Raw genomic sequence first — 27070 nt, forward strand, 5'->3', positions numbered from 1 at the left:
ATGACGCTCATTAAGCATCTTACAGACTCCGCCGCTCTTTGCTAAAAGAATGTCTAAAGCAAGCCGATTTTGAAGAGTCATAGCTCTTTCCGCAGCAAGTTCAGTATCCATTAGGAGTATAGTCCCTGTGAAATTTGTCAGCATGTTATCCACAATAGTAGACAACTTTCGAATCTTTATGGAGTTTAAGATAACCCCTACTGAAGGAATTATGGCTCCAAATATGTCACCAACAACAGCAGCCGCTGTCTCTCTTCTTTTGTCTAGCATGTTGTAATTCAGACATTTTAGGTATTTGTTTTAAGTCGTCAATCTGGTAAATCTTTGTGAAAACTATTCCCAGATAACATGTCCCATACCATCCCTTAGGGAGACGGTAATAAGCATTAAGTCCACATATGTAATAGATACCAGGGATCGCTGGATCCTGTCCATTTAACATGAATGTCCACTTACTCTGAAACAAAAGCACATGCCTGCATTCACTCGTTCCCACAAATAAAGTGTTGTGATCAGATTTCGGCCTACATATACAAAGCCTTCCTACATGTAATGCATCTATAGCTAATTTGCCCTGCATTTTTATTGCGGTGTAAGCATAGTCATTTGCATATGTGCGTTTTTCTAACCCTTTTTCTAGCTTTTCTTTCAGTGCTTTGCATCTATCATCAGTGTGATCTAAGAAGCTTTTCCCCACCGGTGTTAGTAGGCAGGTCAAATTATTGCAATGCGCATAAGCTGTGCCAAAGGTTAGTGTTGGCTCAAGGAAACCTCTAACTAATTTTATACTGTGATCTTTAGCTAGCTTGTTCAGAAACTCAATCACAGGCACAAAAGAAAACATTACGTCTAGATTTGAATAAAACTATTGCACATGTTCCTGGTCATAAAATCTTGTGAGCAGCAAACTACAGCTTATCCCGTAGGTTAGAGGCAAACTGTGGTAGGTGACCCCCTTCTCGTACTGATGAAGGAATCTTTGTGCACACATAACAGTTCCTCGCATCCATTATATCAACATACTCATTCAGCAAGCAATAGAAGACATTAGTAGATAGTTTCCCCTTTGAATTAGTTCCCTCATGCAAGTGTTTTGTATCCTGCTCAAACTTTTCCCATGGTGTTAGTGTAGCAGTCTCAGGTTTTGATGCGTTGTTAGTCACCTTTTTATCCAACCAAGGCAATCCCACAGTCACACCTATGATTATTATTGCACACACAATACCTAATATAATACTTAACCAACCACACACTCTTCCCTTCTTGCTACTACCTTTAGTGTAAGCCATGATCTGTAAAGAATCAGATAGCAGAAGATATAAGACAAACAATTAACTTGAGGACGATTTTAAAAGCTCTTTTTTTTCCCCTCAAATTCTCTCTTTCTTTCTGCGTGTATTTACAGCATTCCATTCACCCCAGGACCCCTTTTGTCAAATCAGGTTAGCAGCTTGTCATAATCGGGTTTCAGTGCCAATTCAGATTATCAGTGTCACATCCGGTATTTCTTTTTCAGTCTCTTTCTCAGCTTTTCAGTTTTCAATTTCAATTTTAACACAGTCTCTTTCTCTGATTGATTTCAGGTGCCGTAATACTGGCCTGGTACCTCTCGATCAAAGCAGAATGCTAAGAATTCTTGTTGCCATTCAGATGTCGTTGCCTATGCCCATTCAGGACCTGCGTACCTTCTGTTCGTGACTCTTTTTCTTTTCAGTCTGCGCTCACTTTGCAACTCTCCTTCACTAAGATCCTCCCTTCTGGTTGTATTGATTTCTTCCTCTATTGTTTCACCTGGGATGACCTTTTCTCTTGGAGCTTGTTTCTTTGGCCAGTTATCACCTTTATGCGTTTTCTTACTACTTGGCTTTTCAGCACGCTGAACAGCACCCTCCTCTTGTGCTATGGTGTTTTCTCTTGACGGTCCTGCAATCGGCTCAGGAGAAGTTGATGTACTTTGACCTCCTTCTGCTCCTTCCCCCTCGTCTTCAGGTTCTGTAAAGGGACCAAGTTCTAAACGGTATCCGTCTACTTCTGGGAGAACCTCTCCTTGACTTAGTTCTCCTGCTACCTCTACTGAGATAGGCTCATTGTCATCTCTCTCAAACTTGTTTACTGTTTGAGGGACTAAGCCGTCCTCAGTGGGCTCTCCTTCAGTCTTAGTTCCCCTTTGAATATTCTCCGGCCCTGAGACTTCCTTCTCTGGAAATGCTGAGTCGGAAACTTCAAGTTCCTCATCAGTTGGACATACTACCTTCTTTGTGTGACTGGCATGTATCCAGTTTGGAAAGCCTGCACATTTCAAAGCAGTGGTTGTTGTCAGTATTACTTGATATGGCCCCTTCCAGCGCGGCTCCAAACACGACTTCCTCACGTGTTTCTTGACAACCACCCAATCACCGGCTTGCAGGGTGTGACCTGGATCACTGATCGGTGGCAATGTGTTAGCCTCCACCTGGTGAGAAAAAGAGCAGACCACATCAGCCAGACCCTTGCATTAGTCCAACACCATATCATCCGTGATATTCACAAGAGCATTTGCAGGTACTGCGGGCAACCTCATAGCTCTACCCATGAGTATTTCATGGGGGATATTCCTGTCTTCTTATCAGGTGTGTTCCTCATTGACATCAGCACTAAGGGCAATGCATCTGGCCATTTCATATTGGGAGCTGCGCACATTTTTGCCATTCTTGATTTCAAGGTACATTCCATCTGTTCCACTAATCTTGATGCTTCAGGGCGGTAGCTACAATGCAGCTTCTGCTCAATGTCCAATGCAGCACACAAGAGCTTAATCACCTCATTGTCAATGTGTCGGCCCCTATCTGATTCTAAAGTGACCGAAAATCAGAACCTTGGTATTAACTCTCTAAGCAACAGCTTTGCTACTGTGAGGCTGTCATTCCTACGTGTAGGGTAAGCTTCAATCCAATGACTGAAAACACACACAATCACCAACAGGTACCTCAAGCCTCCACACACAAGCATCTCAATGAAATCCATTTGCATCTTGCCAAATGGACCTTCAGCTCTCCCTATGTGGCTCAAAGTCACCACAGTCCCTTGTCCCGCATTCCTCTGTTGACAGATGATGCACCTGTGACAGGTAACCTCTGCAGCTTGTCTGAATTTCGGATTGAACCAATCAATTTTGAACAACCTGATCATTGCATCTCTTCCACTGTGAGCCTGACCATTGTAAAGCCTTGCAAACTGTGACTAAAAACTGTTTGGTAAAACCAACTCCCCCTCCTCTGAAACCCACAAGTCGTCAGCCCTCTGTACACATTGCATTCTCTGCCAGGAGCGTATTTCCTCTCTGCTAGCACGACCCTGCAGTGATTTTATCTCATCTAATGTATCAACCACTCTTAATGCAAAGTTTAGGCACGTTTCATTCTCAGTTTCAGGTAGTAACTCCCACTGTTCCTTGAACGATATAATGTTCAATGCGCAAAACCTTGCGACATGATCTGCATAGCCGTTTCCCATTGACACAAAGTCTTGTGACTTGACATGAGCATTGCATTTCACCACGGCAATTTCAAGAGGTAACTGAATCGCATGCAACAAATCCTTAATTTGTTTGATATTTTTCACTGGTGAGCCAGAAGAGGTCATGAAACCCCTCTGTGACCATAATTGGCCAAAATCATGTACAATACCAAATCTGTACCTGCTGTCAGTATAGATAGTGACTTTCAGATTTGCACCTGCGTGGCATGCCTTAATAAGGGCAATCAGTTCAGCCACTTGTGCAGAGTACAATCTTTCGAGGCAGGAAGCTTCTAGGATACTGGTGATTGTACACACGCCATAACCAGCCCTCAGTATTCCGACTGAATCTCTCAAACATGATCCATCAACAATCATAATGCAATCATTTTAGTCTAGCTGTGCATCCTTAATGTCAGGTCTGGGTTTGGTGCATAGTTCTGTTACCTCAAGGCAATCATGCTCCACTTCCTCTGTATTACTAATCTCAGCATTTTCAATAGGAAGTAGAGTTGCCAGGTTCAATATTGTACATCTCTTGAGTGAAACATTAGGAGACCCCAGTATAATGGTCTCATATCTTGGTAGCCCAGCATTTGTCATGAGCTGAGTCTTAGTTCGGGTCAACAGAATTTCAACTGAATGCGGAACCTTTACTGTCAAAGGATGTCCCATCACTATGCCTTCACATTGTGTGAGACACTGACCAACTGCTGCAACTGCGCGCAAACAACCCGGTAAGGCTGCTGCGATTGGGTCCAGAGTAGCTGAAAAATATGCTACTGGGCGGTTTGCACCTCCATGGGCCTGTGTTAAGACAGACAAAGATCAAGCATCACGTTCATGACAAAACAATAGGAAAGGCTTAGTGTAGTCAGGCATACCCAGAGCTGGACCTGGAGAAAGCACTCTCTCAATTCCATGAATGCCTCAAGCTCTTCTTCGGACAAAATTATGGTACGCGGGTCGTCCTTAATTTCCTTGCCTGTCAGTTTTATCAATGGTTTAGAGATAATCAAAAAGTTGGGAGTCCACTGGCAACAGTAGCCCACCATTCCCAAAAACATTCTGACATCTCTCTTTGTTGTCGGTGGGTTCATCTGCAGTATGGCTGTCACCCTTTCTTTTGATATTCTCCTAGACCCTTTCTCAATAAAGTGCCCTAAGTATTTCACCTCTTTCTGACAATACTGCAGCTTCCTTGGGGACACTTTGGGGCATATTTATACTCCGTTTGCGCCGAATGTGCGTCAAAACTTTTGACGCACTTTCAGCGCAAACGTTGCCCCATATTTAAACCCTGACGCCCGATCCGGCGCACCAGGAAAATGGCGCTATGTGCGGCAGTTTTTGGAAGCGCCACCCCGCCCTGCGTTAATGACATGCAGGGTAGGCGTTCCCGTCCAAAAACAGACGCACATAGCGGTGCGTGGTATTTATGCTCCAGGGCAAAAATCACTCCCGCGCGGCAGGCGGCGCAAAAAAATGGCGCAAAGCACGAATAGCGTGAAATTTTAACGCCTGGGTCAGGACAGGCGTTAAAATGGGGCAAACACACCTGTACTTAATCAGAACACACAGAACAAACAATAGAGCAGCAGAGCAGCAGAGCAGCAACAGGGAGACATGGAGGTGCTTTTTCTTCAACGTGCACGTAGACGCAGAGCCCTGCAGCAACAACAGCAGCCACAACAACAACAGCAGGGACCCCAAAGACAGCGCAGAAGGCAGGAGAGGATATTCCACCCACGAACAACCCTGCATGGCCTCAGGGAACGAGACATCATCCAGAGGTACCGGTTGAACTGGCAGGCCATTCAGCAGCTGCTGACAAATATTGAACAGCAATTGGGCCCCACTTTAGTGACTCCACGCACTATCCCAACCGAAACAAAGCTGCTTGCCGTACTTCACCTGCTGGCAAGTGGCTCGTTTCAGACAACTGGTGCCCTGGTTGGTGGAATCTCACAACCATCTTTCTCCGCATTCCTGCCTAAAGTACTGGATGCCATCATTGGACTGACACCCCGCCACATCTGCTTCCCTAACACAGTGCAGAAGCAGCAGGAAACAAAACAGGGGTTCTACGCCATCAGTGGCTTTCCGCACGTCCTTGGTGCAATCGACTGCACACACGTATGCCTTTTGCCACCTGCTGCGAGTGAACACCTCTACCGCAACAGGAAGCACACACATTCCATCAACGTGCAGGCCATAGTCGATCACCAAGGACTGATCAGCAACATTGTGGCTAAATATCCTGGGAGTGTACATGACGCATTCATCTTCCGTCACTGCACCATCAACCAACACTTCCAGGATGGACGGTATGGCAATGGACTACTTGTTGGTAAGGACAAAAATCTACTTATATACTCACTGCACAGAAACCCTCTAGGATAAACAACACATACACCACAATAGCAACACCTAGACAGGAACACACTGAGGTACTCACATCACTAGCCATGTGTCACAAGTCACCATTGAACCTCTCACACATTTGAATTTACTCCACAGCTTAGTGTGAAGACATTCATGACTGTGGTTGCCTAAATGTCACCTTGCAAATTGGAAGTCTCACAATAACCTGTACACTAATACAATGCATAACTTTTAAGGGATGGGATGGCCTGGCTATGTTCATATGAACGTTTCTAATACCCTTTCATGTTTCAACTCTGCATGGAACTATCATCACACCCCCAGTGAGGACACACGGACACCTGTGTCACAAGTCACAATGCAAGGGAGGGCACACTGTACTTGAGAAACCAATACATCCTGCTGACAAACAGTTAGACAACAAACACTTGCTCAGCCAAGGAAAAAAAACAATGCCAAAGTTTCCACCAACAACCATAGGTTGTCACATTAGTACACAAAATAGTCACAGACAACACAACACAACTACTGCCATCAAAGATACGTACAGCAGTGCCTCCTACATCTAATTGATACCATTCTGTGTTTCTCTTTCAGCTGATCAGGGGTATGGCATCCAGCCTTGGCTAATGACACCATATGGGAACCCAAATACTGCTGCTGAGCGGGCATACAATGACGCCCACAAGAGGACCCGCAGCATTGTGGAGAGGACCTTTGGGATCCTAAAGTCAAGGTTCTGCTGCCTTGACATCACTGGCGGAAGCCTACTCTACTCCCCAGAGATGGTCTGCAAAATCATACTCACTTGTGCCATATTACACAATATTTGTGTACAAAGGAACATTCCCCTCCTTGAACCGGACCCAGACATGCCTGAGGATGATGATGAGGAGGATGCTGGCCTGCAACAGGAGGGGGAACAACCTAACACCGCAGCAGGAGTGCGTAGGCGCCAACATCTTGTGAACAATTTTTTTACTTAAGTTATTATAATCACTTGTATTCCACACTTGTAAATAAACACAGATAACAAACACCACATCATGCTTTGGCCTATTCATTTCTGACCACCTTTAGTTTGAAATAGCTGAAGATGAATGTCCTCTCATTGATCAAGAATGCCATTAAAATTCATCACACCAAAAATAAACATCACAACTGTATGCACAGAGGGTAGGATGTGACATGTTACATTACCATACACAGAGCCCAACAAGAGTACAAATGTGACAATTACACATGCCGGATCCAAACAACTGAAACAGTCTCTCATCCAGCCCAAAATTGGAGATCATTTGAAAGTCACATCACACGTGTTCAGAGACAGGGTGGGACCATCCATGTGTACGTGAACATGTCATCAATGGCTTCTCTCAAGTGTATGATGTGAGCAATACACAATTGCAACAACATCAGCTGCCACTAACTCAGGAGGAGACCTTGAAGTTACAGTGACAACATACACACAGACAGGTCATACTGGATCCACATTCCCACACACATGTACACATATGTCATACAACCAACCTAATATTTGAAAGTAGACCATCACAGTTGTGTCCCAGTTTGAACCTAGCAGGAAGATTGTAACATGACACTAAACCAGTTTATGCAGAAAGGGACACAGACAAGCAAAACAATCTTCGCATTATCACATCGTGAACGCTGAGAGTCTTGCAAACTTAGGGGGTCATTCTGACCCTGGCGGTAATTACCGCCATGGCGGAGGTCGGCGGTAGCACCGCCAACAGGCTGGCGGTGCACCGATGGGCATTCTGACCGCGGCGGTTCAGCCGTGGCCAGAAACGGGAAGTCGGCGGTGTACCGCCGACTTCCCGCTGCCCTTGAGAATCCGCCATGGCGGCGGAGCGCACTCCGCCGCCATGGGGATTCTGACACCCCCTACAGCCATCCTGTTCCTGGCGGGTCTCCCGCCAGGAACAGGATGGCGGTAGGGGGTGCCGCGGGGCCCCTGTGGGCCCCTGCAGTGCCCATGCCAACGGCATGGACACTGCAGGGTCCCCCGTAAGAGGGCCCCACAAAGAATTTCAGTGTCTGCTTTGCAGACACTGAAATTCGCGACGGGTGCAACTGCACCTGTCGCACCTTCCCACACCGCCGGCTCCATTCTGAGCCGGCGTCCTCGTGGGAAGGGTGTTTCCCGCTGGGCTGGCGGGCGGACTTTTGGCGGTCGCCTGCCAGCCCAGTGGGAAAGCCAGAATGACCGTCGCGGTCTTTCGGCGGGAACCGCTTGGCGGGCACCGACCGCCGCGGTCAGAATGACCCCCTTAGTCATATGAAAATGGTATGCAACTTAGCTCCAAATCATCATTACTGCAAACGTCAAATGGGCTAATGAGATGAATGAATGGTCAACAGTCATTCATACCATATGGCCTTACATTCGCCCGCTGCTGCAGGTTTGCCAGGATATGATAAAAATACTCCATGGATACAGTAGCTATTCTGGATGGTCAAATCCTAGGGTGCTGGGGGCCTAACTCCACCTCTACCACCCCCAAAACATACAAGAATTATGTACTTGTGAACTAAACACATGCATAAGGCACATGTCTGGCCTCCATGTCACAAGTCCTACTCAAATATGAAACACAAAATCATAATGGGACATGGTCAGCCCCATAAAAACTGAAAGTGACTCTCCCACTCTCTGTTAGGACTACAGATAAAAGCATCCCCATCATAAAGGTGGGGACATTTTGGAGACGGAATACATAATGGTATCAAAAACATCATTTCAAAATAGCCATCAGCAATTACACCAAATATGTTGTCAAATATGGTCAATACATTAGTTAATGTATCCCAAACATCACAGTGTGAAGGCCGTCTATACATAAAAGTACGGACATTTGTCATATACAAACACAAATGTGTCTCACATCGCACCGTTTTACCATGACAAATCACCTTTCCAAAGCTAAACACATGAAGACATTTGGATAAATTTGCTCCATATTCTACGCATACAGCATGGCCGTCATAATTTGTTCAAAAGTGTCTTGATATTTCACCTTCAAATTATTATTTACATCCACAATATTTTTGACTCTGCATCATGTGCACTACTGTACGTGTAAAAAAAAACACGCCCATGATGTATGCGTTGTGAAATTGACGCTACATGGACAATATGTTGGTCATTTCATGTACAGTATTAATTATTAATATTCATATCATATTTTTTCACCCCGCATCATGTGCACCACTGTACGTGTAAAAAAAACGACGCCCATGATGTATGCGTGGTGAAATTGACGCTACATGCACAATATGTTGGTCATTTCATGTACAGTATTAATTATTAATATTCATATCATATTTTTTCACTCCGCATCATGTGCACCACTGTACGTGTAAAAAAAACGACGCCCATGATGTATGCGTGGTGAAATTGACGCTACATGCACAATATATTGGTCATTTCATGTACAGTATTAATTATTAATATTCATATCATATTTTTTCACTCCGCATCATGTGCACCACTGTACGTGTAAAAAAAACGACGCCCATGATGTATGCGTGGTGAAATTGACGCTACATGCACAATATATTGGTCATTTCATGTACAGTATTAATTATTAATATTCATATCATATTTTTTCACTCCGCATCATGTGCACTGTAATGCGTCATAAAACATTGACGCACAACTGTGTATGCGTGAAAATATGACGCATAACGGGAAAATAAAAACGGCGGCCATTTTATGCAGGAAGTGATGTAATAGGATATCCTGTTTACAAAATCTGTACTGGGAGGTAACTTTCACTTTCACTTTGCAGTCTCAGATTTCTCTAGACTGTGTGGTTGTGTGAAAGGTGTTGTCCTGTGTTTTACTGCTCTAGTGTCCTGTGTGCCTTGTATTTTGTCTTAGTGTCAATCTATTATTGTTGTATCACATTGTCTCAGTCTGTTTAGTGTTATTTTGTATATACCTGTGATAGTTTGTATTGTCTGTGGGAGTCTGTTGTGGGTAGCATAGTTTGGGGGGTTAGTTGGGCTATTTTTCTACTTCTCCTTTTTCTTTCACACCTCTACCTTTCCCCATTTCCCCCTTTATATTTTATATTTTGTTGGTACATTCTTATCCCTCTCAATATGTCAGGTAGGCCTCGCCTGTCCAGGATGGGGGAAGATGAATTGGGGGGGTTCATATGGCTCGTAAGCCATTTCCTCCCACTAATGCTGGAAGCTGGGGGCTGTGTGATACAGGGGTATCACACGGAGGCCAGGAAAATCCGGTGGGAGAAGGTGCGCCATCACCTGGTCCGGGTCTATGGGAGTCTCAGGAATGTACACCAACTCAAGCACCGCTGGGCAGATCTGATCACCAGGGAACAGGACCTGCTGGACCACCTGGGACTCCAGATTGGTGGCCATGTTGGTGAGTAAAAAACAATTACATGGGAATGACAGAAATCGGTGTGTGAACATGTGATGATTGTTAGCGAATCTGCAAAATAAGTAGCTGAGTGTGTGTAATGCCAGGGAAACCTAGGCCCATGGTTATACACATTAATCCCCATTCTTGCAACACATGTACACGCAATGACAGCTTTATAAATTCAACATCTATTTGTATTATGCTAAGTCGCCCCCTCTCTGCGTCCCAAAATGTTTCAAATGCTGCGCTACAAAGGTATACATATGTGTCCTAATGTGTATTTGTTGCAGAATGTGTATGAAGACCTATGCTACCAGTCCGATGGATCATTTTTGCAACACATACCAGATGCCTGTAGCTGCATGTAATGTAGTGTTGCCTTTGTGTCAGAAATGCAACACGTGAACGGCTCCATTTGTACTCCACTGGTCATAATGGCCAGTGAGTACGTCATGTAGAAACAACATACCTACAGATGCAGACACCATAGCTAGACAGAAAATTGGAAACACATGATGATGCTATACATGTGTGTTGCCGTCACGTCACATGAAGTCAGTCATGTTGTTCACACATATGTCACATGTGTGTCTGGTTGCTGTCTGTTGACCCTGTCCAAATAGCCTGTTTTATTGTGAGTGGTCATGCAGTCCTCATGGAACCAGTTTTGGAATGTCTCTCGGGGATGCACATGCTGAGATGTATGGATAACATTATTGTTGGGGCATACTAATGGAGGATTAACTTGGACGACACCTGACTGTCCTGACCACTGCATGAGTGTAGTAGGGTGTGACACTGGAGCAGGAGACTCATCCAATGTTAATGTTGAATACAAAGTGATCCATGCAGGATGAGCATGTGTGAAAGTCTATCATTACCATGTCATTTTCACACAGTGTCATTGTAACAGAAATCTTTTGTCCGTTCACCCAGTCTGAGTATAATCTTTGTTTCATGCTTTACAAGTGGACCAGCCCCGTACACCGTGGGAGAGGTGGCCCATTTTGACGACCCCGATACCTACAGTGAGTGTCGCCTGAGTGCTATTTACATTGTTTGGTAATGACGCATGATGGATTACTGTGTGTTCAAGAGAATTCATGATTTGATGTGCTGGCCGTTCATTTGCTTTGTTCTTTTAGTGTGATATCAAATTAGAATTATGTTTCTGCCAAGCAATACGTAGTCATCTCTCAGATTGAGGGGCTGTAGCCCATTCAATTAGGGCGGCAATTGGGAATGGTATGACTCATTTCGAATAGACTGGTCAATGTTAGATTTGGTCAGGGACTTGCCATGAACTGAGTCTGCATATCAGACTGACAGTCTCCCAGATAGCTTAGGCACATGGCATTGATGACAAGTGCTTCTTCCTAGTTGAGGATGGACTGTGTACACTGTAGGTTGGATCTTCCATGGGCATGTACTTCCACAAGGTGAACTCGAAGTGTGTGTGACTTGAGTGCAATGCCCTAGGTGTTCAGTTGAATCATGTGAATGGGTGTACTACCTCCCCTGTGTGTGTTGTTAAACATGCCTCACTAATAGTATGTTATGTTGGGCTAAGTCATAACATTTTGACAAGTGTGGACCTGGGATGTGACAAAGTTGGGCTGACTACAACGTGTTGCTAGCCCTTCATAGGTGTTGTGTGAAGGCACATAATTGTTGCACTTTCTGTACACTCCTGGGTGTGCATTGAACATGGGATTGTTGGTTGTTCTTCCCACACCACCCACAAAGACTGGGATGTTACTGTGAAACAGGGTACCTAGGACTGTAGCAACCAGTATGTTACACGTACTTAACACCTTTTGTGACTTGAGTTAGTACCTTGGGCCAGAGTGAGAAAAATGTCTACACGTTGCAAATGGCATAAATATCTGTGTGGGATTTGCAAACGTCTGTTTCCTAATCCAAAATGTCTTTGGTGGTCATGTACATATGAGTAAAATGCTTTTCAAAATTGATATAATGAAGGGTTTTACCAGACCTACTTGCAAATCACAGTGGTAGGCAATCCCATTTGCAACCGAGTACGTGGTTGCAAAGTGAGTAGCTGTTATCATCCACTTGAAGTGGATGGTAACCACCTTGCTGACTGGAAGGGGTCCTCATTGTAAAGCTTCAGCCTTTGTGAATGGACTAAAAGAATCCTGCGCAAAAAAGCCAGTGGTCTAAGGGACCAATAATTACCGTGAAAATTTCCAAGTACAATTGTTGTGATTTAAAAATAATTGCTGCTCATTTTTCTTTCCGGTAAACGGCCTACACTTGGGGAGAAATAACTTGCTTAATTTAAAAACAGTCACGTCTATGGAGTTCTGCTGGTCCCAGCAGGCCACCATCCCCGTGAGTGCCCATGTTGCTAAGGTGGGGCAACTTGGAACCCACATCATTGATGTTCATGAGGTGGGTTTTATGGACCCCATAGCGACTCGCAGACGGTGTCAGAGACACCGTTCTGCTTTGCAATTTGCTAGTTGATTTTCCTAATTTCCTACATCTGACACCTAGTGTGGACACATGATTCTGGGCCAGGGGTTCAATCTTAGCACACAACTAATTAAAAATGCTATTGAGTGAGGAGTGTGAGTGTAATCACATAGAATGACATATGTACTGAAGTCAGTATGCGGAAGAGCTGGTGCCATAATGTCAAATGCCTTAGGTATGATTTGGATGAGTAGTTTAGGGTGATGTCATCCATCATGTAGAGACATGGATATGCTAGGTGTAATATGACCTTAGGGATGCATGATTCACATGTACTTCCTCTGAGCATTTCCGTGAACTATGTTGTAACAATTGCTGCATACATTATATTTCTAGTAATGGACAAATGAGCCATTGTGGGATTCAACCCACTGTAAATTCAATGCTCAATATTTCCCTTTTCTCTTCACAGCTGCAAACCTGAGTGCCGCAGAGCGCAACCATTTTGAGCACAGGGCAATGAGGTACAGGCACATCCTGCAGGTGCAGTGTGGGTATCGGAGGATGGCCCGCAGATACAATTCCGATCGGGCCTCCGGGGCGTGGTATGCCACACCACAGGCTCCACCAACGGTGCCACCTACAACCACCAGGTCTGCCCAAGGGGACCCAGCGACGGACCAGCCATCTTCCTCAAGACCTGGACCCAGCCGTGTGTTGGGAGCAGGGCTGTCCCGTGGCCACTCCACTCCAGCGACAATCTCCACCTCCACCGGCACGCAGACCAGCAGTGACCCTCCAATTGACCCTGCAGCCTTCCAGGCATTGTCTAGGAAACTGGACAGGTTAATTCAAAAGGTGGACAACCTGACGGAGGACATGGCGGAGGTTAAAAAGAAGGTGCGCTCCATCCGGCGCACACTTCAGAGGGCAAATCTTTAGTTCTTTTGCCCTCCTGAACTTTTACCCCTCCCCTCTCCCCTCTTTCCTCTTTTCATACTGTTAGTTGGGTTTGGGGGGTTAGTTATAGGATAAGTATAGGTAATTAGCTTAGTTAGTGTTAGGTAAGAGGGTGGGGGGTCCTTATACTTTCTATCTAATATTTTTGTGTGGGTGGGTGGGTGGGGGGCAATGTTGGGATTCCTGTTTAATAAAAAAAATATATATATATATAAAAAATAAAAAATACAAAAAAATATATGTTTGTTTAGGATAGTATAGTATGTGTGTAGGTTAGTAAGTGTTGTCCTGCATGTGTCTTGTCTCTTAATGGTGGGTGGGGGGTTGATGTTTAGATCGTTTCGTTACATGTGTAGAGTAAGTTTAGCTTAGGTTAGTTAGGGACAGTTGTGGGTTAGTAGTAGTCAGGTTAGATTAGTGTAGGTTTACCTTTCCCATAGTTGCCTCTTTTATTACTACTTTTAAATAAAAAAATTGTTAACCCTTTACCTGATGCGTTAGGTGCTACCTTTTCATGGCCTTGACATCAGTGTAGCAGAAATGGTAAGTATGACATTTGTGTTCCATGCTCCCTATCCCCAGGCTTATGAGGTTTAACATGCCAGCTACCCGTGTGCTAACTTGGTAAGTATCCACCATGTTGGAGAGCCACCATTGGTAGTGTGCATTGATCATCAAGGTTTGGGGTTGGTATGTATCCTACTTCACAAAGAGTGCTTCCAGACTTGTTATTGTAGGTAAATAGATAGGTCGGACAGCATTGTGAAGTTCAGGGAGAGCTTTATAGATGATGATTTTTTCACACTCTTGTCTTGTTGCTATCATTGCTGACCTACATCATGTGTGTACTGATTCAGCATGACTTTCCTTCATGGAAGTATACGCCGTAAGGGTGATTGATGCAGTGTAATTTGTTTATCATTCCTTTCATTCTACAGCATAATTTCAAATTTTAGTATTGCATGGTGCCTACATTTCTCAGCCACCATTAGTTGTGTAGAATAGCTATAGATGGTGCATCATTCTGTCCAACACAGCATGATTGTGTGTGCTTAGTCCCTTCATCAGTTATTTTCCTCAGTATAGTAAAGCTATGAAGCAATCCTGGCCACTGCACAGATGATTCAGTATACATGTAATCAGGACAGTAGTATAGAGAATCGACATTGTTTCCACACAGCCACTTTGGAGTTATCTACTGCACAGTTGAATTTTGAAATGACACAGAGACACAATAGGTGTGCAAGTGATATTTATTTATAAGTGGTGTTGTGCAACATGTCCATTCACCATGTTTGCTGACTCCTTTCTGGTGCATTATTACATGGTGATCCTACAGAAGGGGTGTGGATGATGCTCCTGACATGCTGGGGTGATGTCACAGACAGTGCAGAGGAACATGAAATGCCAAATGGTAGGAGAGAAACATTCACTGGCAAGGTGGACAAGTCAGACAGTGGATTGCCGAACAGTCATTGAGGTTAGTTGTAGTGAGACTGGCATGTGTCAAAACGTAGGACCTTGGTCAGAGTAGGGCATGGTGCAGGGACTAGGGCTTCCGGGTACTCTTGCGTGTGAATGTTATCTGTTCCATGTCTTCTTCTTCTGATGTGTGTGTTGCCTGGTGTGTCCTTGTTGTTGGTTGTGAAGGGGCAACACACACCTCAGTGTTAGAAGACATGGAGGCAGACATCCCGGGGGCTGATCCCTGTTGAGTAAGGAAGGGCAGTACTGCAGCAAGGAGGGCCTGCTGGTTTTTCAGAATGGCAGCCACATCCCGATGGTAGGCAGCCAGGTCGGCCCTGAGGGGTTCTATGTTGCATTCGTGCACACGTTGAGTGGCTTGCAGTTTGTGTTGTTGTGTCAACTGGATGACAGCTGTGCCAATTTCCTTCAGTGTTTTTGAAATGTCCTCCAAGAGAAAATTTCTGGCTTGCATTGCAGCTGCCTGATCAGCAGTTGACAACATGCACAAACGCACCCCCTCAAGGCTGGCTGCCATATTTTGCATCCCCACCCGCACCTCCTTGGCCAGCTCCCGCTGGACCCCAACGACAGTTCTTTCGAAGCTGGTGCCAGTGTCGTCAGAGTCCTCAGCTGTGTTGGAGCTGGCAGGTCTTACAATTGGGGTGGCGGATGGTTCTACTGTAGTGGCTGCTTCTTCTGTGCTCCTCCTTGTGACTGAAGGTGGGGTTTGGAGGCTTTCAAGGACCATGTCAATGGTCTCTTGTGGGAGGTTGATGGTGTCGTCATCCATGTCATCAGGGAACTCATGGACAGGCAGATCAGCAGGAGATCCGTGTTCCTCTGCAATGAAACAGGGTACAATTAGTGTGTCTGTGTTGTGACAATTTTGCAGTAAGATACAAGCCTTTGGATGCCTTAACATTGTACTCTGTGTTTGTCTAGGTATCTGCTGTCCGTCATAGGGCATTGATGTAGGCCTATGGCCCACCTGTGTGTCACATGTTTGATATGGATCTTTCAGACATGTCTGCCAGGTCGCCTCTAGGTGTTGCTTTGTAATTATTTAGGAATAGGTGTTTTTTTCTCCAACTCCTCACTCGGTGTTTCACTATTGTTATGGAGGGACATTTTGTAGGGTGGGCTCTCATTATCCAACATGTGATTCTTGGCTTTCTAGGCAGCAGGATAGCTAATGGTGTGGGGGACTAAGTTTGACCCACTTGAAAATAACTCTGTCACCCAGATATTCAATTTAGCTAAGACTAACTAGCAGTGCCTCTGGTCTCCCACATCAAAGGAATGTTTAGACATCCGAGCGCATGACATCTTTGGAACTTCTCAGGGAAGTGGTGGTCACTCAGGTCCTACACATTTGTATCTTTTCCAGTAGGTTCCCATACACAAATGACATAGACAGTATTAGTTTGATATGAAGTTTCATTGTACAACTGACTTGTAGGAATTTAGGTGTGAGCCCCATATACACAAACAATACACACTGTTAGAATTGAAATAGTCCGCAGGAGAGTAATACATTAGTACACAGCTTTCATGGTGCCTAACTGTTTCTACTCTCCCCCTGCATGTTCTATGTATAGCACAGCTTGTTAAGTTTGGAGGTTGCCTGTCAGAATCACAGGGGAGACATCATCCCTCATATCAGAGGAATGGGCTAGGATCTGGTTGTGCATCAGCAGCAAGGCAGGCAGCATCTAGTTGTTATTTTCTGTTTGGAAACTCCCCCATGCGTGTCTTGGGACAAGGGAGTGAATGTAAAAGACATATGTCATGGTGATGACAAAGTTTCCCTAAGCAGGAATGCCAAACCTTGACCCCTACCACATCTATCAGCAACGTACCAGACGGTATCCTTGACTGGGGCACAGAGCGAATATGTTCTGGCAAACTCCAGTGCAGAAGTAGGCAAAACAGTGTGATTTGACTAATTGACAACACCTTAGGACTGACTATTTGCTACATTAACTGATAGGAAGGGCAATGAGAATCATTTAGTGCAAATTGCTCTGAGGCACTTAGATGTGAGCAAATGAGTATAAGTACATTCAGGGTAAGATGCACAAAGGCCTCCAGCCTGAGGCTAATGCGCAAAGTATACGTTTCACTTGCCACACTACACTTTGACTGACTGTGGGTGTTGTGACTGCCCTGCCAGCACACTTGCCTCTCAGGCCCTGCCCCATAGACTTTTTATTCACATTGCATGATCTGTACATGTAACGTGGCATTACCTATGCATGTCAATGTTAGGATGTGGTATGGATGTAAACATTCTTGATGTTTTGAGATGGTGTTGGGTGATGTGTTTTGAATTGGATTGGCCTGTTTATCGTATGAAGGTCCTATTTGTTTGTCCGACTTTGCAGGTGTGTTTCAGTGACCAGTTGCCTGTGTCCCCTCCTCAATGTTGTTGTCTGAGCAGTATGACATTAGTGATGTAGCCTTGTTAGCCAGGCACGTGAGGGACCCTGACGTATGCAGCATGTGTGTATCGTTAGTGCTGTGTGGCTCCTATTGCTGTTTACTTAGGCTTATGTATGTGTCAGTTATGGACATTCGGCATTTGAGTGTACTGGTACCTTTGTCTTATTTCTAGGAGTAATTGCAGATGTCACCCTCACCCCCTAATTTAGGTATGTATGTTCCAGGGTGGGGTTTCTGCCATTTGGTACTATAGCTGCACAGAGATGAGAGGTGTTATTGTCAACTGTGTTTGCAGTTAAGTTACAGTTGTTGTATTTGCTACTGCATTACAGATAGGGACCTAGTTGATGTAGAATAGATTTTTCAATACAAGTGCCTGGATGTGGATTTGAGGTAGTGTCCTTCCCACCTGTCACTGCTTTCCCTTGGCTCTCTTGTTGTAATTACAGGATGTCCCCGTGGGACTGTTGTGGTTGCTGTATTTTGTCGTGCCCCAGCTTCGGTCAGTACTGGGCATGCCCCCCTGCCGTGCCCCTTTCCCCAAGCCACTTCATATATGTGCTGACTTACATGCATTGTGTAGTAGGTATACCCCCCCTGCTTACAGTCCCCATTATTGTATTATGATTCCCCATGCGACTTACCCTGCATGTGCGTAGTGTCGTGGTAGTCTGCGCTGTCCAGTCCTTGAATCCCTGTGACGATCTCCTCCGGGATGACGGCTGCGACAATCTCCTCCATGTGGTCCAGGGCCTCCTGTTGTGCTGGACTCCCCCCTCCAGTCTGCATTGCTGCCTTCCTGTTCCTGGCCATTTTCTCTTTGGTCCTACGTTTGCAGTCATGCCAGCGTTTCTTACACTCGGTGACTGTCCGGCGTTCTTCAGCCACACTGTTAATCTTGTCCACAATTTGTTTCCAGATGGCCTCTCTCCTACTGAGTGGCAATTTTGAGGAGATGAAAAGTTGGTGCTGGTGTTCCGTCACCTCTTTCACCAGGATTTCCTGCTCCTCTGCACTGAAGCGACACTTTCTTTTTTTTTTTTAAATGTCCTGGGTCCTGTATGCTTCCTCCTGGCTGGTTCCTTGTCTGCTCTCATCCTCCTGGGGTCTGTTGGGGCATCTAGGATCCATTTTGGGTCTCCTCTCCTGAAAGGGCAGTTTTCGCACAAAAATGTGACGCTATTGCGTGGAAAAAAACGGCGTTTTCACGATTGCGCTGTCGTAAATCGACACACAGTGATGTGCGTCGCATTTACGTTGGTTTCCTTTACGACAGACCAACGCTGTGTGCGTCACGAAATAATGACTCCCACCTGTTGGTTGCGCCGCCGTACGTCAAAGTATAAATTTGACGCCCGCATGGCGCATCCAAATGGCGTTAGACGGCGCAAATTTTTTTGACGCAAAATTGCGTTAGCGCAATTTTGCGTCAAAAAGTATAAATATGGCCCTTTCTGTCCATTCTTTCCCAAATGGTTCAGTAAGGCAATTGTGTCATACCTGCAGTCGTCTTTTGTTCTGGACGCGATCAACAAATCATCAATGTACTGCACTAGAGTCGAACTGAAAGGCAGTTCCAATGACTCTAAGTCCTCCTTCAATATCTGATTGAAGATGGATGGTGACTCTGAAAACCCTTGAGGAATTCTGCACCAACTGTAAACCTTGTCCAGGAATTTGAAACTGAAGAGAAATTGGCTGTCCTCGTGAAGAGGCACCGAAAAGAATGCCTGTGACAGGTCCACCACCGTGAACCACTCTGCATCACATGGAACCTGAAACATGATCACTGCGGGATTTGGCACTACATGGCAACATTTCACCACAATCTCATTTATTTCCTCAAATACTGCACAATTTGAACCTTCCCACAAGGCTTTTTCAGACCCATTATTGGTTTAATTACATGGGCTGCTCAATACTTCCTTCAAAACGCCCTGTTTTACAAAGTCCGCAATTATCTCTGATACCTGGATGAGGACATCCTGTGCCATGTGGTACTGCGGCACCTGGGGAAACACTGCATTGGGCTTCACCTGTACCTTGACCGGTTCTACTCCCTTTATCAGTCCCACTTCCTTTCCTGTCAGGTCCAACACTTTCTCTGTCACTGTTCTCTGCAACTCGGCTGGCAAGTCTGACACTGTAAGCATCGGTAATAGGGTTATTAGAGGGTATTCTTCATTTGCGGTCTCTGTCTCCGATTCTGAAAACTGCCCATCATCTCCCTCATCATCAGTGTTTGTTTGCACCTCAATCCCCTCATTAGAACAGGTAATCGAACATTTTGTCTTGCACAGTAAGTCTCTTCCCAGTAGGGACACAGGACTAGAATCGAAGACTACAAACTTATGCAGTCCCTGGAAGTTTCCAATTTCAACTTGAACTGGGTCTGGGATTGGGTTTGTCAAATACTAATTAGCTACTCCTACCACTCTTATGGTACGCCCTGAAAGTGGCAATTTGGGAACCCCTGCACTTCTGACTGTAGAGCGTGTAGCTCCTGTATCAACTAGGAAGGAAACCTTGTGACCCATCACTTTTCCCTCTACGTAAGTTCCCCTCTGATCTACTTCTAGGGACGCTGCAAGCCTACACTCTTCACTGTCAGAGCTGTCATCCGACCATTCATCATTCAATCCATCCTCACCACGCAATGGGAATTGCTGCACTGTGTTATTTTGACTCATCATTTGGCCTGTGACCTGCTGAGGAAGCATCACCTGTTGCTGTCCCATTGTAGCTAATGGTAGTTGCATTTGCTGTCTAGGTACCATTGGAACCTGCTGTTGTATCTGCTGAATTTGTGCTGGTTGAACACGCGGCATTTGTATTTGCTGCATGGGCTGTAACTCCTGCATCTGAACCATGTTATTCTGGAATTCTGATTTTGACCTCTCGATTTTGGACCCCTCATATTTTGAAATGTACCAACATCAGTGCTTTGTTGAACGACACCATCATGCACCATATTTGGGCATTCCCACTTCCAATGCCCCACGCCCCCACACGCGTGACATGGTGACATCTTTTTCATCCCCTGAGCATCATTTTGAACCACAACAGTATTAAAATCTGGACCGCGATTCAAAAAACCCTGATCTCGGCCTCTCGGTTGCGCCTGAAACACGCCATTCCTTTGCGGTTGCTGCTGTATCATCTGCTGGATTCCATTTCCCTGTATACCTGCCTGCGCTGCCTTAATCTGCATCACCATCACTTTCTCCTTCAACTTTCTCTGCTTCAGCTCAATCTCATCACTGCAGTATTTTGTGGACTACAACACCTCATCCACAGGCTTTGCCTGCCAACAAATCAAATGATTCTTAATCATCTGACTAACCTCCGGTCTCAGTCCTTCAACAAATCTGAACACAAGATGGTTCATGTCTTTCGGCTCAATAGTCTCAGTGCCTCTGTAATGCTTGAAGGCTTTCAACAACCTCTCATAATAAGCATGGATTGACTCTTTGACCTCCTGTGAGGTCCGGTTGATTTTCTGCCAATCAGTCACTTTCAGCGACACTTTTTGCTTTAAGAACTCAATCACTTTATGATAATACTTCATCACCTCCTCAGATGGTGCTCCAGTCACCTTATCCCTTGCTGGTTCCTGCGTCGGCCAGTCCACACCTCTCTTGCACTCAAGCCATAAGTTAGGTGGAACAATGATCTCAAATAGAGTATTCAAGTCCTCCCAGAGACACTTCGCAAGCTTCACAAACCTGTCTGTCCGCTGATACCACTCTATCGGTTTCTCCCTCAACCTGGGATAATCATTTGTAAATGACAGAATGTCTCCCCTAGACCACGGTACATGGACTAGAACCCCTCCAGCTGTTTCTCTCATCGGTAACATCTTTACTGATCCCGTATCTGGTGAAGCTTTAGCTTGACTTGATTTCGGAATATAACTTTTCTCCTTATCTCTCTTCTTTGCCCATCTGCCTTCCCATTTTTCTAGTGCACCCCAGATCTGCACACTGTGCAGTATCTCTTTAAGATGCACTTTCATTCCGGTAGATCTCATGTGCTCAAAATCTTTAGAATCAAAGTCTAATCTGTAACTTCTTTTAAAATGTTTAGTTTTCTCAGTGTCTAAATTGTATTTATCTGCCAGGTTTGCCAACCTCTGATGGACTTTGCCCACTTCTTTAGTGATTTTTGGACATAAGTACCTCAATTCTGCTTCTGTATATGACTCCAATCGGTTTACCCCCATTGTCGCTTCTACTAGTTCTGCAGCTTCTACTCCCAGTCTCACAAAATCAAGGTATTCTTCCATTTCTGGCTTCTCAGCAGTTACCGCAGTATTTTGTGAAGCATAGGTCTTTTCTAACTACTCATTTAATTGTTGCACAGTAAAACCTTGCAGTGAAATATTTCCTGCATGCATCATTGGCGACTGTGACAAATTTGTACTTATTGTCTGTGGGGTCAGCACACCTAACCCTGCTTGCCTCATTGCCTCTAAAGGTGCTTCAATCGGACTAAGGTTTATCAAAGACCTAGGTCCTTCAGATGATTGTTCTCTTGGTGCCATTAATTGCGGAGTTCCTATGGACCCTCCTCTGATTGCCTCTTGGGTCATCACTCCCTGATCACACATACCAGGCTTACCCTGTGCATACAATGGTACAGGGGGACCAACTGTAATTGGTAGTGATATGGCAGCTGGTGTCTGTCCCGGTCCCAAACCCCGTGGAGCAGTGACTCCCAGAGCTTGACTCACTGTAGCTGGTGCAGGTACAAACGGAGGTCCTGCCGCTGGACTATAACCCGGAATCAGCAGTTGCTGCGGCTGGGGCAGCAACTGTGGAGTTGGCTCAATCTGGACTAACCTCGATTTTGTATATATCGGATCAGGCGGCACCATCAGACTCATAGTAGTCTCTAGTACTGGGACGTCTGGATAGATCCTCTGTATCTGTGGCGGAGGTTGCAACTGTATCTGCATGTCTAGCGCAGTCGGTACACTGACACCACTTTGTGTCGAAACCGTATCACTAGTCTGCACTGTATCAGTAACTCCTTTATCCTGCGTCGGGTTCCCAGAACCCCCACTAGTGCTTGGGGCATTGTCATCTATTGTATACGGTGGCGGGCGATCATGTAGCAATTGATTAAGAAACTCTTCATCGTCTGAGTCATCTTCCTCTATCCAAGACCTCTTAGTCTCTTTCGGATTATTTTAACCCTAATCTGTCTTACATGTGGCTTTCTTTCCCTGTGTCTCATTTTCTTGTGTTATTGCTGGAAACAATTTTAGTCCATCAACTATTCCCCTTCTCCACATTTTGCTCTCATTGTCCCATCTAGCCTCAGCTAAAGTCAATTCTGCCTTCTTCATCCTTCTCTCAAATTTCTGCTGTCTTTGTCGTATGGCCATTAAGTCCCTGACTGCTAATGCCTCATACTGAGCTGGCCTCGGAGGTGGCTTTTGTACACTCAACATCCACCTCATATTCTCTAAAATTCTCGTATTGAACGTGTTCCGGAAACGCCAAACATCCCTCCTTCTCTGTTAATTTACACCACTGTTTCATCCATAGGCAAGGCGCGACTCCCTTTTCCTCCATTACTATATAAGCTGGAGTACCCTCAGGCGGTGTAGGCTCCCCTTCACTCGCCATAATGTAAACTTCTCCTTTCAGAGCACTCCTAAAAGCTTTAAGAAAATTCATTTTGCGTCTTTTATTTTTGTTTTGAACTTAATCAGGAAGTGACTTTAATTCCCAGGACACTCTTCACCCACCTCTTCTCAACCTATTGCCTCTCACGGACGGCTGCCAATCCGTGCGAGACCCATCTCGGCAACTGACCTATCCCAGCGTGCCACCACTGACGTCACACTCACACACTGCAGCTGACAAAGTCTTGCGGCTTGTCCTCCTTACACTGGATTCATACCAGACTAATGCAAAATTACTACGAGCACCTTTAACAACAACAATAACTCCAAATTTGCTGGTTTACTACAGGAAGGGTACACATTCGCTTCAGAGCTTTACAGAGATTTCACTTGAAGCCTCGGCCGCTACTCTCTCCTTCTCAGTTCATGCATACGCAAGCAGAATTCGACCCGCAAATCCTACTCTCAACTTGTCAATGGTTTGTTCTATGGCACTACAGAACTTGCCAAATCTACATTGAAGGTTTCATACAAGCAATTTAACTCAAACTCGACTTGTCAACCACGCCCGATTGACCTATTAAACCGCACAAATTACAACATAAACACAAGTGTCTCCTACACTTGTCAATATACTCCGGAGTCTTAAACCACGCCGGGTCCGTATATTACCAACCAACCACATGGATAATTTTTTAGCACAAAGCGCCACACTCATATGAAGTACGCCGACTTCCCTACTCTCATACTGCGGAGTATGCCCACTCCTTCTAAAACGACATAACCTGGCCTAAACATACACAACTTCACAAATCACCTGCAAAGTGCATAAGCTGAGCAAGCGCAAATTCTATACCACACATGCTAAAACGCCGAGAACATTCCCAACTCACTTAGGCAGGCCCCGAGATCCCAGGAAAGTCATGGGGAATTTAGAAACGCATCATACCTCTAATTTGCATTATCTCAGAAAAACAATTTAAACAATAATTCTCCATCCTAGGGCCCCAAAGGGCCTAAACCGTCGCTCTGCTACCAGAACTGTTAACGAGTCCCTCTATGATAAATTTCTACACATTGGGACTCGTTTTAGGCCAATGAATCTTTTGACCCTGTTGAGAGACACCTTAAGACGAGATAGCTAATCAACATGTCAATCAATACATCAATAATGTCATCAATTTCACTTTAGTAAAAGTAATTAATCAAACTCAAGACACCACCATGACCTTGCAGTCATGAATAACCTCACCAGTTTAGTATGAATTTTAGTGATATTTATTCCCTATTGGTTACAATACTACTAGCAAATTTATTAGTCTCAAAACCAAGAAACATAATAACATAGTCACAATATGGCAACTCTGATAAGATTTCAACAAGGCAAGAATCACAAACATTAGAATATAGCACGGCGTGAACATAAACTAACATTAGCAGAGTATATCAGCGCATTGTTCAACAAAGCATAGATTCAGTCATTTGTCCGTTTGCGTCAGTTTTAGTGAACCCCTCACCTAACTTCTAATTAGCATTGGCATGTTGGGCTTCATGCAAAACAATTTCATAACACCAATTTGGAAAACATATAACTATGGCTCCTGTCAAAAGAAAAGCAGTTGTACCTAGAAAGGAAAAGCAAACAGACAATCATTTAGTTACCCTTCAAGTTTGGTCAGCACTCAGGCTCTGTCTTTATCTTCAGGACATCAGTCGAATCGCCATCAGTAATTCAGCTCTGGGTAAAGGGGTACTTCCCTCATAAGGAGGTAAAGTGTAAAGGGCAAATCTAAGGACAAGTATGGTTCTAAATAAGTTGGCCAGTCACTAATAAAAGTCACAAAGTTTCTGGATCATAAAATATAGCATCAGCATCTGCCCCTCTCCTAGTCTCCTATTCCCTAATTCTAAATTCGTTGTACATTCCCCTAAAATTTGGTTGGACAAAGGTTGCACCCCACTATCTTTAGCCAATCAAAAAACACATTATGTCATTAAGGGGGTCATTCCGACCGAAACCGCCCAAACACCGCTTCGCGGTCAAATGACCGCGGGGACCATTCTAACTTTCCTGCTGGGCCGGCGGGCGATCTTCAAAAGATCGCCCGCCGGCCCAGCGGGAAAGCCCCAGCAAAGATGAAGCCGGCTCCGAATGGAGCCGGCGGATTTGCTGGGGTGCGACGGGTGCAGTTGCACCCGTCGCGATTTTCAGTGTCTGCCAAGCCGACACTGAAAATCTTAATGGGGCCCTGTTAGGGGGCCCCTGCACTGCCCATGCCCCAATGGCCCCACGACACCCGTTCCCACCAGCCTCTTCCTGGCGGTGTAAACCGCCAGGAACAGGCTGGCGGGAAGGGGGTCGGAATCCCCATGGCGGCGCTGCATGCAGCGCCGCCATGGAGGATTCCCCCAGCCGGGGGAAATCCGGCGGGAAACCGCCGGACCCGGCTGGGCGACCGCGGCTGTCGAAATACCTGATGTAGCACCGCCAGCCTGTTGGCGGTGCTACCTCCGGCCTCCACCCTTGCGGTCTATGACCGCCAGGGTCGTAATGAGGCCCTAAATCTTTTACCCCGCATTAGTTCCCAGGCACTTTATTGGTCCATATGATTGACATCTTCAGAGGTAGAATGTCTGGTATGATTTCATCCTTTCGTAATTCTTTGCACATCTTCGGTCAGTGGCTCTATTGTCTGTACCGGTTTAGTCGACCTTGTATTTAACATTAGTCTACACTGTTGCATTTAGCTGGTACATTTCTACAAGCAATATGAATTTCATGGGAACGGATCTACTATAGTTACATTCAGCCTCTAGCTTAAAAAAACAAGAGTTCATGTCCTTTAGCGAGTCAGCACACTGCACGTTAGGAAAAATACATTTAATATGAGTCAGGCAGCTAGGCCCCGACTCATGCTAACTAAGGCCTACGAGATTTATTAGCAAAAACTTTAATAACATACTCATTAATAATTAGTGTAAAACTATTCAAATGCAATATTTCATAAACATTAGTAATTTTCATTAGTCCCAGTATACATTGGCGGCCAATCCCCGTGGTCACATTTGAAGTGCACATTTTAGCAAAAATTGTTAATACAGTTTCTATGCAGCATTATTATACATTAGTTCATAAACATTTCATGTTAATATAGATTATATAAGCTACGCTCTCTCAAGAGCATCATCCAGGGTGAACATTTCATACTCCATTTGAGAGAGGGGCATCTGTATTTGCAAGGATGAGTGGGAATACAATTGCAGCCAGAATGGGGCATGAGAATCTTACTTGCAACATCTCCTGGTTCTGATGTACTGAGGGCTGTAAAAAAGAAACGGACGTGGAAATATCCCCCACCAGCAACTCCAGCCATGACCCTTTCCAGGACAGTGAAGACACCTGGAGGGGTTGAGTCAAACTGGCAGGAGCCATTGAGAGATGCAGACCGAGGAGACATTGGGGGTCATTACAACCCTGGCGGACGGTGTTAAAGGTGCGGTAATACCGCAAACAGTGCGGCGGATAAAAAAATGGAATTATGACCCTGGCGGAAACCGCCAACAAAGACAGCCACTTTAACACACCGCCTGCCATGGCGGAACAGACAAGCAGCGCGGCGGTCACCGCCAACAGACAGGCGGAACACAATGTACCGCCCATAGTATTACAACCCACCAATCCGCCACCTTTTCCGGGGTGGATTCACCATGGATAAAAACATGGCGGAAACAGTTTCTGCAATGGGAAAACGCTCACCTCAACACATCCCACGAGAAACGAGGACTCCAGGGACCCGGAACTCCAAATACTCCCTGCCCTTGTCTTTCTGCTCCTC

Source organism: Pleurodeles waltl, chromosome 8, assembly GCF_031143425.1.
Source record: "Pleurodeles waltl isolate 20211129_DDA chromosome 8, aPleWal1.hap1.20221129, whole genome shotgun sequence".
In the NCBI taxonomy this organism is placed as follows: Eukaryota; Metazoa; Chordata; class Amphibia; order Caudata; family Salamandridae; genus Pleurodeles; species Pleurodeles waltl.